The following is a 12,990-nucleotide window of genomic DNA, read 5'->3' on the forward strand; positions in this document are numbered from 1 at the left end:
CACCATTTCAGCCATCAGTCTTGAAATGTATCCCACACTGATTCTCATTCTATCAGTTTTCTACATTTTTGTTTTCAGGATGGCAGATCTAGTCTGGGAATCTGTAGGTATCATTACTTTGGCTACTACCACATTTGACTTCTATGGTCTGGTTTTATTTCTCCATTTTTCTAGCACTGGCTATGGACCAATTTCTTCTTTGCTAAGTTCACCTGGCAGAAGATTGAAGTCAAAATGCTTATTGATTGACTGTAAAAGAATTTTACAGGTAACCAAGGAAAAACTAAGATAAAAGAATATACAAAAACATCGATTTGACAAGTTTATAGAACAAATGATCTTATTCTTATTCTTATTCTGAGATGAACTGGGTTTGGCTGCAAATTGACTTGTCTGCCACAGTTTAGTGATAGCACTCTTGTTTCTTATTCTCTGCCTTACACCTATTGGAAGAAGGTTGGTTCCAGTTGGCCTTTCTCTCTCTGGCCCCAAAGAGAGAGTCCCCCCCCCCCCCCCCCGGACTCTGCTTATTTTCTAGATATCTCCTTTAATCTACTCTCATACTTCTCCTGGAGGAAAAAAAAAAGGTCTAATTAGGTCTATTTTAATCTCTGACTGACCTCTCTTTATACAGGTCTATTTGCCTAGAGCACGCTCACTGGACCATTATTAGGGCTGATTCCTCCCCCCCTCCCCCAGAGAAGCTTAGGTCTTTCATCTCTTATTCTCTCTAGCACCCAGACTTTGTCTGACCACATAGCCAGTAGGAGTCACTAACATTCCTCCTGGAACAGGACAGCTTTCTGCCAATACCTCAAAACCATGGGCTCTTGTTTTTTATATTTCAAAACTTTGAATCCCTATTAGAACACTTTCTGAGCACTGATTTACATAACACAACTGAAATATAAAAACTAAGCTGGACATTACCTCTTCTATTTTTCATTGATAACAAAGTCGTAGGAGTCAAGACATAATGGACTCAGGAAGGGCTGCTGAGGTTGGAGATGAGTTAATTTCTCAAGGACTTGAGGCAGTCTTCCCCCCATTCTTGTTTCTTGAAATAAATCCTCACTAACCTTCAACCGCCAGAAGACTAATGCTCAATTCTCCTTTTGAGTATACTTAAAGTGCACTTATCAACCTTGTTCACAAGCTGTAGAAAAACAGACCTAGCCCCTTCATGCATCTTCTTTTGTCCCTGTTTTTGGAAGCAGGCATCCTTGACCTTTAGACCCCAGCTTCCTTTGTTGTTGGGGAAGGAGTGACTAAATCATGCTCAGTGGACCCAGCTTGAACTTCTTTGTTGGTCTATCTGGTCTCATTTGGCTTCCATTTTGGTCTCACTAAGCTAAACTTTAACAGAGCAGTTGTAGACTTATGGAACCAATTTTTAGAGTCTCCAACTATTCCCTTTATCCATATACTATGCTTCTATTTTCCCAATCAACAGTATCAATTTCAAATATTAATTAAGTAAATAACAAATACCTATATGCCATATAGCTAGAGGATAGAACCAGTTCTCAGGTAGACATAGTTAACTTCAAAATAGTTTGCTATCTAGAGTGTTGCTGAGCACTTGGGTCATCCTAAAATATGGTTCACGTGTTTCATAACTATTATTGCTCAGTGATTTCAATTATGCCTGACTCTTTGTTATCCCATTTTGTAGTTTTCTGGGCAAAAATACTAGAGTGGTTTGCCATTTCCTTCTCCAGATCATTTTGCACATGAGAAACTAAGACAAATAAGATTAAATGACTTGCCCAGGGTTACAATGTAAGTGTCTGAGGCCATGATCATGGAGATGATTTCAAGCCCAGTTCTTTATCCACTATGCCACCTCATTGCTCTGGACCTATCACACTTTTAATCACTGTTCTCTTTATTAGTTTCGCTAAAATATAAGTTTGATATCAGGACATGCCTCTTACCACAGTGATACAGTTTTGCCTTTCATTTCAGATGTGCCTATCATACAAAGATTTCTAGCTTATATCCCCAAATAGAGAAATCCTGAGAAACTCAGTATTTGACTCCTTCTGAAAATACCTTTAGCTCATAATTCTTAGCAGAGAAACTAAGAATGTCAGTATCTGCCCTGTTTTGCTTCTGAAAAAAGGACCTTTAGCTTCTTCTATTAGCACTCAGGCTTAAAAGAGCATTAAATATGGGAAATAATTTATATAATAACATTTTAAAATTATAATTACATTTATTATAATTTAATAATATATCCACATAATAATCCTTTAAGTATAACTATATTTTGTTAATATACATATATATATTCTACTTGAACCCTCAAAAAATAGGAAAACTCTTCTGTTTCCTCCAGGAAGCTATATAGCCCTTCCAACTCATTCTATTACACTGTGTAGCTTAGTGTTACTAGAGTATCAGCCTTCCCCTCTTTTTCAGAACAGCACAGCCTACATGACTCACAGTATCAGGAAAAGTCACAGTTCAGATTTATTCTTCACATTGTGGCTCCATGACACATTTTCCCTTGCTTATGATCCCTTGGTAATATTATTCTCTGCTTCATCTTAACTCCCTTTTTGTTGATCTCTTATACTGAAATTTGGCAGTTTTCTTTCCTTTTGGGGAGCAAACTTCACAGGGGCCTCAGCATTTCCAGCTTGTAATCATTCCTTCTGTCCAGGGGCCACATAGATGGATCCACAATCTAGCTCTATATGTGGCTCAGCATTTACATCAGCTGTGCTACTACCACTGGCTACCCTTGTGTCTTTCCTCCATGTCCTATGTGGTTCCCCTTATATAGAAGCAGCTGAACCCTGAAAGTCTCCCAGATGTGACAGAATCCCTGGGTATGATGGGCAGTAAACCAACACCCTTTGGTCATGCCCACTATAAACAGAAGTCCTCACAAAACTCATCACAGAAGAATTTAGTCAATGGGAGACCCTAATTGGCCACATTTCTCTGTTTTCCATCTAGACCTTCCTAATTTCTTTTGAGTGAAAAATGATAGGAAGCCTAAATCACACTGACAAAATCAGGATCCATAGTTCAACAAACTCCCAGCCTTTACCACTCATGTTTGCTCAGTGTGAGTGTTTATACCCTGAAGCACAATTTCTGAGCATCTTGGTATCCTAGGGACTAAAACAGAGATCCTTAACTCCAAGAACCAATGGACAGTCAGATGGCCTGCCCTGATGAGTAAGTGGTACAAAAAAAGGCCTTCTTTTTCTGTGTGTTTTTGCCACCAGAGATTTGAATACACATTAAGAGGCTCCAAAATGAATATTTGAAAAATGTAGCTTATTCCTGGTTATTTACCCAGGCAACAACTTTGTTATCCTGCTTATTTACTTGGGCAGAGGCATCACAAGATCATTCATTTTTCTGTTTTGTTTTTGTGGCAGCAAGAGAAATCAAGTGGGTTGGGGTATTGGCTTCCTTTTCTTCCTTCTTCATCCTGCTGAAAAGTTTAGGCGCCTGAATGCTTGAATACTATAAGGGTAATCCCAGACCTCACACTTGATTTTTTTCCCTTAGCCATTTCAGAAAACTGTGTGTGTGTGTGTGTGTGTGTGTGTGTGTGTGTGTGTGTGTATTGAATGGCATATCGCTGGCCTTGGCCTCGTTCTATATCATTTCTTTAAAAAGCCTCTTGGGCTGTTGTCACTGCTCCCCCAAACCATGGATGTTTTCTGGAAACCTTTCACTGCCTGTTGTGCTGTGGCAGACACAATTCCTGCTCTCTATTTTAAGTGGCCCAAGAGAGCCTTTACATATTTATTTAGGGAGAGGTTTTGGAGAGAAAACACTTACATTTTCATCTCTCTGTTATGAAAATCCAATACCTGGAAGGACCTAATATGGAAAGGCTCCCTCAGAGGTGTGGGTCCCAGGTGGCATTATAAGTTTATTTTCCCATTTGCCTTTTTTTTTCTCCCAGTGATAGCCTATGGGTGTCCTCTGGGTGTGAAGCAGATCAAGGAGAGAGATTCCTTCCTGGGAATGTAGTATTGAGCCCAGGGTTGATAGGTGCACAATTAAGCATGTGTACAAATGCCCTCTATTCATCTTTGCCAGAACTCTCCTTCCAGGTGAATCTCGAAGTCAGATCCCTCTGAAGCCCTCATGTTCATGTTCCTGGTAATCTCCTCCAGAAAGGGCAGTTTCACTGAGAGAGGTTCTCTCTCTGGGTCCAGTTCAAGGTGTTTTCTCTAAAACCTCTTGTTTATTGCTTTTGTGATTGTGGAAAACGTGGGACCTTGATTAGGTAACCCAGCCTGACTTCCCTTTTAAAGGAAAAGTGGAAACTGCTAGATCTTCGCATGAGTCTGTTTTCTGTAGATTGTCAACATCCTTTGAAATGGTTTATCTAAGCTACTAGTCAGAGTTGGAAATGCAAAACTATTCATAATTGTTTTAGTGTGCTTTTTCTAATGCATGCTGGCGCTGATTTTCCTCTCCTTGTCCTTAAAAAGCATATGGATTATTATCAAGAATCACTATTTAATTCACCATTGCTTGAACTAAAGCCTGCTCTGGGGCAGAGACCAATACGAATGCCACAACAGCAGTCTTTAGTGCCAGCATTCGGAGAGGGTCCAAGAATAGTTTCCTCACACTCTGGCCAGCAAGACCAGACATGTTGCTGTGGCCCTGCCCTGTTTGAGGTGTGGGCATGCCAGGCTCCCAGCACCAGAGGACAGTCCTGGAATTTTTGTTCTTGTAGCTTTTAGGTCTTGGGTGTGTATGTGGGGGAGGGAAGGGAGAAAGAAGGAAGGCTAGAAAGGGGTGACAGAGAGGGATAGGGAAAGGAGGCATGCTGGGAATGAAAAGAACTGTTGCTGGATACTTCCTGAGAGGCAGGGAAGGGTTTGAACTATGGCATTTGCTTTGAGAGCCTTGCTTGGGCGGCACTGGCCCAACAGAGTGTCCACACTTCCGCAGAGAGCTTGGTGAAGAACATGGTGGGCGTATGGAAAAGTTAATGAGGTTTGCAGACAACTCTGGTTGGATACCAGCATGACTCACCTGCCAGCCTTCCTACCCAGGACACAGCCACAGAGCCTAATCCACATAGATAGGAGTGAGATTCAAATGTACACTGAGGATATCCAAGATTAGGTCTTGTCCCATGAAGGAGATAGAATTGTACTCTTCCTTAAAGCCTGTCTTCAGAGAACTCTGGCAACCACCGTAGTTTAGGCATCAGCAAATTGTGCCAAAGATGAGGCACAAGACAATTTTTGGCCAGCCAGTTGCCGTTACATTTCCTTCACCACCACTTTCCCAAGTCACCAAGTTCTCCCTGAAGCCCCCACCTACTCATCTGCCAATCATCCACCATTAAACACTATCTTCCCCCCAAACACACACTAAGGTAGAACTGGATGCTTTACCACTGAAAGCTACCTCCGAGCAAACCAGAATAATATTGGTCAACAAATTGGCACACTGCTTTTGAAAAGTTGCCAATTCCTTCAAGTTTGCCAACCCAAACTCAGCAACTGGCATGAACTGTCACCTATATTTAATCTTGTCCTCTACCTCAAATCACACTGATGGGTGTCATAGAGTCTACTTATTATTTGGTCCTGGTCTCTGGTTTGTCCTAGGTATGTCTTCTATCTCTTTCTACAAGAGATTTGGATTATATGCTGGTAGGTGGTGGGGATTCTTCCCTAAGGCTTCTTCTCTCCTAGCCAATATTTCCAATTCTTCAATCTCATATGTTCTTATATGTCCCCTTTGCTGTTCCTCCTTTTGGACTATCTTCTAGCTTGTTAATGTCTGTCCTGAAATCTGGAACCCTGAAAGGAAAATAGTTACAGCAGATTGGATCTCACTAGGGCAGAGTACAGTAGGCTTATCACTTTATGTATACATGTACAATCTCTCCCAATGTAATATATGAATGAAAACCACTCATGGAATTAAAACTGAGTTCTAGGAATAATGGGGTCTTTGAAGAATTTCACTAGATGGTGAGCCAGGAAGAATGTAGGGAAGACTAAGTTGATGTTTCCATTTCTACTTTTGTTTATTTGCCCTTCACATCTCTCTACCTTCTTGTCCCCTCCTTTAAATTTTAGATAGGTCTCCTTTACTGAAAATCTACAGAATCCAAGAGTTCAGAGACCTCCGAAACCATACAACTTAGACCATTTCTGACTAAGCCTTTCCTCTACAGTCTCACTGAGAGGTTGTCAACAAATATCCAGTGAGATGTAATGCAAGGTAGCTTGTTCTACTTTTGCATAATTTTAATCAGGGATGTGCTGATTTAACAATTAGCCTTCCAGAAGGGAGGGGGGCAGGAAGGAACGCACAATATACTTTTGATGTTTTCATTAAATTTAACCTGCGTTATTAACATTTTCTGCATTACTTTCTTAAGTCTAGACAATCAACAAAACAAAAAATCAAGCCCTAATTTGTGACATTTGCCAATTTTCAAGATGTAAATGCTCACATTGAAAATTTAACAATTGACTCTCCTGAGCCAATTTGAGCTGAATCCAATCCTAGACCTAATTGTAGTAAAGTGTTTCCCACATCAAGCTTAAATCTGCCTCTTTGCAATTGCCTGCCATTGCTACTGGTTCTGCCCTCTGGAGCCAAACAGAACAAGTCGAATCCTTCTACATGAAAGCTTTTCTCAAATTTGAAAACTGCTCTCATCTGTTCCCTAAGGCTTCTTCTCTCCAAGCTAACATTTCCAGTTCTTTAATCAGTTCTCATATATTCCCCTCACTGTTTTTGTTCCTGCTTTCAGGATAGATTCCAGTTTGTATATATCCATCCTGAAATATAACGCCTTGAAAGAAGACAGTTACAGCAGATTGGGTCTGACCAGGGCAGAGCACAATAGGCCTATCACTTTTACGCATTCTGGACACTGTACTCTTTACACAGCCTAGTAGAGCACTAGCTTTTTTTGGCTGACATTTCACTTACATATGGTGATTCATATTGAGATTTCAGTCTGCTAAAATCCCCAGATCTTTTACAGATGCAATGTTGTCTAGCCATAACTCTCCCATCTTGTACTTGTGAAGCTGATTTTTTAAAGTGTAGTACTTTACTTTTGTCCCTATGAAATTTCATTATTATTCTAGAACACTGGACTGGAGCTGTCAAGATCTTTTTGGAAAGGCAACAAGCTTTTATTAATTCTGGACACTGTTATAAGTTCTAAGAGTATAAATATAAGCAAATAGAAAGGCAGTCTCCACCCTCAAAAACATTATATTCTAACTGAGGAAGGTTACCCATATACAGGAGCTGAAAAAGAGAAGAGTATGAAATCTGGAGAGTCAGACACACAAAGGGGAAAGTAATGAAGCATAGTCAGTCTGGGCTTATACCAAAATGGAGGTTCTGGAAAAGCTCAACAACAGGAGAAGGAAGCTGGCATGGTAGAGGGATGGAAGTTCCAGCATGGGAAGGTAAGTGAGTTGTGGTGGTAAAGTCAAGAGACTCAGAAACAGAGCTGGAAGGAGAATCACTACCATCCAACATGGTAATGGTTATCCTTCCTAGTTTTATATCATTTGCAAATATAAGAAAAACATAGGTTCTATGAATTTATCCAAATTATGGACAAAAATGTCATAGAGATAAGGAGAGATCCTGGGGCACACCACTAGAGACTTTTCTTCAATTAGTTGAGATAGACTTTTTTTTATGATTCTTCTAGAGTGCCTGTCCAAATCTACCCAACCTTACATTCTATTCTCTAGTCTCTATATCTTATCCACAAGGATAGTTCAACAGACTTTTTTTTTCAACAGACATATAAAGATGTGTTCATATCTTTAGGACTTTCCTGATCTATTAATCTGTTCTTCTTCCTCTATTTCTGACCTAGAAGGCAAGGTCCAAGCTGTTGAACCCTGGGCTTCTGATTGCTAAGAATTCACCCTATTCAGACTCATAACACAATCTCTTGTCCATTTCCATGTCAGTTGTGTGCATAGCCTCCTCTCCCCAACTCTTTCCAATGCTAATGTCACAGCATTCAAATGCACACTAGATTGGGATCATGTTCCTGGAAAGGAGCACTTTAATAATCTTTTGCTCTTATTCTTCTGCCCAAAACACTCTTTCTTGGCCACCACTCTTCTCTATGTTAACTTTCCTTATCAGAGTACAAGCTCATTAAGGGCAGATATCATCTTGCTTGCTTACATTTATATCCCAAGTACTTTATACAATACCTGTCATATAGAAAGTGCTTAATAAATGTTCTTTATTCACACATCCATCCATTTATTCTAGTTACTCTGTCACAATGATCTCTTTTAAGCAGTATAATTTCTGTCTGTCTTCAGAATTTCCTTTATAAATGCTTTCCATCATCCTTCTTGAGCCAACTTCCCCTGCAGAATATTAAGTCATTGAATCATTCCTACCCTTTCTCTGAATCCTTAGAAATACACTCTCTAAAAATATAGAGCATGTGTCAGGTTATACTGGGCTTTCCTGTTTCCCCCTCTTTATCAGAAACTTTATGATAGAGGAGTCACTAGCTGCCAGGATCCCATTATTTCATCTTCAACAACCAATTCTCCCTTGGTCAGAATCAAATCTAGAATAGGAGATCACATTCCCAGAACCACCTAGAATTTCTCCTCCTTTTTTGTAGATTCAGACCCTCTTTGTTTCCCCTTAGCCCCAAGCAAGAGTGGATTATTTTCTAAATGGCAAGACCATGATGGAAAGCAAAGGCCCAATTACTTTTCATAGCAGCATTTGCTGAAGCCTCAAATGACCAGGACATTGTGTGCTCTACTCATCTAGCCTAAAACAAACCTTAATGGACAAGGAATTGATGGTCTTCATTCTTCCTCTCTGACCTAATCCCAAGGATCCCTGGAATCTTTAGGACTTGAGAACCCACAGCAGTCCTAAGGGATCAATGCCAAGCCAGAGGAGTGTTTACTCCAAGCCAAGGCTGGATTCTAGTCCAGTCGTATGTTAGTCAGCTAGTTGGCTCTATGGTTGAAAAGCTGGTGTTGGGGTTTAAAAGACCTCAGTGCAAATTTTGCCCCAGCAATTTACTACCTGTGTGACCCTGGGCAAATTGTTTGTCTCTCTGGTTTTTAAGTTTCTCTTCTATAAAATGAAGAAGTTGGGCTCTATGGTCTCTACTCTCCCTTCCAGCTCTAAATCTATAATCCTGTGATCCACCATGTTTTTTCTGAAATCTGATGTGTTCAGGACCATGTGTGGCCCTAAAACTAGGCAGTTTGGGGGTATGATTTGAAAGGCACTGAAAGCTCTTATTACCCAGTTCTTATACCGTTATGCCTAATACCCTGGCAGCTGTCAACCATGTCAACAACATGACACTAACAGCAAATTGGCACAGTGGTTAGAGTGCTGGGCTTGGCGTTAGCAAGACCTGAATTCAAATTGGTCTCAGACATTTACTGTGTGACCCTGGCAAGTCATTTATCCGCTATCTGCCTCAGTTTCCTCATCTGTAAAATGAGGGTAATAATAGCACTGACCTCCCAGACTTGTTGAGAGGGTCAAATGAGATAATAATCATTAAGTGTTTAGCAGAGTCTGGCATGTAGTAAGTGCTATAAATGTTGGCTATTAATATTAGCTATTATAACTAGCACAAGGGTCACTCTTCTGGCTTAAAGCATTGTGCAGAAAAGCCTGTTAAAATGTAAATGTAGTATTTGGATTCCACAATATAATAATCCATTAACAACTATTAACCAATCACTGCTGAGTTGGTTTTTCCATTACTTCTCAAAAATCAGGACTTTGAGGTAATAGGATGGAAGACAAGAAAAGTGATGAGGAAAAGTTGATGCTCCTTCCTACCTTCCTCTCCAATTTTATCCCCCAAAAGTACTCCATAAGAAAACCCTTCTCTGGCCAAACAGATCAATCCATGATTGCCAAACTCATCTCTTACTACCCACAGGATGTCAGCTCTTCAGAACCTGGTTTTCTGGTTCCCATCTATTAATGGAGGGTAGCTAGAAAGCCTCTTTTTGGCAAGGGCAAAATGATAACCCTTTTCTCTGTATTTGAGGCCATGCATTATCACACCTACCTAAGGGCAACAGACAAAAGCCAGCCAGAATACCTTGGGTCAAGAGTGTTTATTCTTGTGAATAAGTAAGGCATGTACACTTCCTTTGTTCATACTCTGCACCTAAAATATCTTCCTTTTTTTCCCCTACTTATATGTGAGCCTTTCAAGACCCGACACCACTCCTACCTCTTCTACAAAGAGCTACGTGACTTCCTAGCTATCCCGGAACACTTTTTCTTTTGAATTCTTGTCGCTGGACTACTATTTGGTTCTTACTCTATATGAGTTGGTACTGTTTGTAATTTGTAACTTTATGTACATATCTCATCTCCTCAGACCTTGCCAACTTTTTAGGTATAAATATAATAAAAATTTAACAATTTGCTCCACTGAGTCAGTTCAAGCTGGCTCCAACAAACCCTGGATAATCCATTGGGGGGCTTAGAAGTAGAGATGAAGAGAACATATAAAGATATAAGTAACAAACTGGTAGCCAGGATAAGGGAGTCACTGATAGAGAAAATATATATAAATGAATAACCACCACCACCAAAACAACAACAAAATCCTGAGGCTGGTCCTGCTCTGTGGGATACTCAAGGGCTTAGAAGAACATAAACTGCACCTGGGATTACTTCTTCCTTATTCAATATTCAATATGTCTTTTAGAGCCTGAGCCACCATGTGGGCTGTCTTTAAGGGTGGGCTGAGGTGAACTTCAAGTTGTTGCAGAGTCAATTGTATGTCCCTTTATAGCCTCAAATATAGGAACCTTTAATTCTCCCAGCTTCAAGGAGCTTTGCCAACTTGAAGTCAGTCCTCAGAGTAAGCCATTTTTGGTTGTGGCTACCATCCCTCTGGTATAAAATTAACTTGATACGTAAGGGAAAGCAGGACAAACAACCGGTTGGAAAGGAGACAAGAACCTTAGTCCACCCTGGGCCCTCATTTCAGGAGAGTGTCCTTCTTTGGCTTGAGAAATCCTCTTGGCCCCACCAGAAAGAAAGAGGAAAAAAGCAACAACAGAATTTAAACCTTGTGTGGGTGTCCACTATTTCCTGTGAGAAACACACCCATGTACCACCTCAAACCGCAAGACTGGCTCCCTAAGCCCCCTCTCTCTGGCAACAGAGATGGAAGACAAAAGGGCACCCAGAAGCCCATTCCTTGGTCAGAATCGACTCTAGATTCAGAGATTGCCCTCCCTGAAAAACCTAATCTTCCTCCTTCTTCTTTGTGGATTCAGACCCTTGTGTCTCCCCTCAACCTCAAGCAAGGGCAGCTTTTCTAAAGGGCAAGATCCTGGGGAGAAGCAAAGGCCTAGCAACTTTTCATAGCTGTAATTTGCCAAAGACTCAAATGGCCCGGCCATTATGACCTGTACTAACCACCCTAACACAAACATTAACTGGCAAGGAACCTTTCTCTGTGACCTAAAACCAGGGATCCAGAGCCCACAGTATTCCTGAGGGAGATGTCCATTTTTTATGAGTATCTACTGAAAGCCTAGTCTGGATTCCATTCTAGATGGCCATCAATTTAATAAAGAAGCTGCTTCTACAATACAGCTATAAAGAAATTATAATACTCAGAATCCAAAGTGTAATGGAAAGAACATTCTTTTTGGATAGGAGACATTGATTCAAATTCTGTTTCTGCCACTTACTCCCTGTGTGACCTTGAGAAAATCATTTCCACTCTTTGGATTGCAATCAAATGAAAGACTTGAAATAGGAAATCTCTATGGTATTTCTAGCTCCAGATCCTATGATCCTAATTTTCCAACTTATATTTATTTTTAGGTACAATTCAGAGGATTCAATTTAAATAGGGAAACAGAAAAAAAAAAGATCCTATAAAATAAAAACTTTTGTGCCTAAAATTCAATCCCAGTGTGATCAGACTAACTTTGGGAACTTTGAATGGAACTCAGGTAGGCTGATTTAATAATCACTCAACAAGCTTCCCTTTGGGGATTTACAACATGGGCCAAGCCTGTCACTAGGCACTATGGGATACTGTATCTTGGCAACACCTCATGGAACAAGGACACAACAAAGCTAATGCAGCATGAAATGTTCTTTTTGGAACCAGCCAATCCAGACTGTGTTTTATAATGTCACTTATGCTAAAAAGTGGTAGATAGCTTCACTGCCTTTTATTACTATCCTTCCTGCCTTGATACAGCACAGCCGGGGATAGCAACCCAGCATGGGATCCGGTGTCTCTGTTCCTTTTAACAGCATCCTTTGGCTGAGAGGACGTAATGCTTCCTCTCTATGCTCTGCACTCTTTTCAGAGGGCCTCTCTCCTAATTAGAAAATGGGGTTAGAACACCCATGGAACCAAATATATAACTGGGGTTCCTGTCAGTCTTTGTAGGTTGGCTATATAGCAGCCCTCATTAATGTTAGCAGATGCTCCAAAATCTAGTGAATGCATACGTGTGTGTGTGTGTGTGTGTGTGTGTGTGTACACACACACACACACACACACACACACATATATATATATATATATATATAAATGTCTTATAGAGTTAGATATATTGGTGCACTGCACAATTAAATGCATAGAGAGACATATTCAGAACCTCCACACCATCCAGATCCTATCTGATATCCTTCACTCTGAAAAGATCAAATTGACTTAAAAGTTCGTCATCCTATGTGGAGTAAATGAGCATTTGTCCACCAATATGTTAGCTGAATAGCACCTTTTAAACTTTTCCCAAGTGGAAGGAAGCAATTTAATGTCCCCTGAGTGTCAGGAGCTTGGGGTAATGTGGTCTAAAAAAAAGATTAAGAAAATAATTCTATCCAGTCGTGGAAAATTCCCTTCCCTCCTCCCACCTTCTTCTAGGTGACTTTGAGGAGTAGTGAATACCCGCATTTCAACAATTCTGTAGCAGAGGGATAATTAGGAAGGAGGCTCATGGT

Source organism: Monodelphis domestica, chromosome 1 (genome assembly GCF_027887165.1).
Source record: "Monodelphis domestica isolate mMonDom1 chromosome 1, mMonDom1.pri, whole genome shotgun sequence".
Lineage (NCBI taxonomy): Eukaryota > Metazoa > Chordata > Mammalia > Didelphimorphia > Didelphidae > Monodelphis > Monodelphis domestica.